The sequence below is a fragment of the Bufo gargarizans genome, chromosome 2 (assembly GCF_014858855.1).
Source record: "Bufo gargarizans isolate SCDJY-AF-19 chromosome 2, ASM1485885v1, whole genome shotgun sequence".
NCBI classification, from domain to species: domain Eukaryota; kingdom Metazoa; phylum Chordata; class Amphibia; order Anura; family Bufonidae; genus Bufo; species Bufo gargarizans.
The window spans coordinates 628,254,810-628,255,411 of record NC_058081.1 but is presented as its reverse complement, the minus strand read 5'-3'; positions in this window follow the sequence as shown (position 1 = coordinate 628,255,411).

Sequence of the window (602 nt, the reverse complement as noted above, 5' to 3'; positions counted from 1 at the left end):
TAGCGCGGCTGTTTTAACCCTCTCGTTTCCAGAGCGCAGAGCTTAGACGGGAAACTGAGAACAGAACCATTGTGTCCGCTAAAGCTGTGCACTCTGGGAGGGAAAGAGTTAAAAGGATGTACTCCACCCTGAGTATCTGCTCTCAGTCTGCAGGGACTCCAGCGCGCGCAGTGCTTCTGACCATCTGCTCTTGGTGACACATCATCCATAGGCAGAACCTTTCCTGCCTGCAGGGGGCAGCCTTATTGCAAATGTCTAATGATAATACATGTGGCACAAAGCGAAGCTCCGCTTACTTAGGCGCAGGTTTACAGCACGATACCGTGACGAGGCAGCAGGACACGTCCCATCCACTCACCCAGAGCACTGCTTGTACAGACAGCACATTGGTTATGTGGCGCAGTGCCAGTTCCCTCACATTCAGTGCAAATGCGCAGCAATGTGCTGCTAGGGGGCGCTCTGGTTTTTTAAAACCATGAAGATGTTGGTCACTGGATCTGGCAAGCTTATAGGGAATGTGTCATCAGAAAACGATCTGTTTAAATCAAGTTTTTATGTGAAACATTTTTAAAGATTTTTTTTTAATTTTCCATGTTACTATG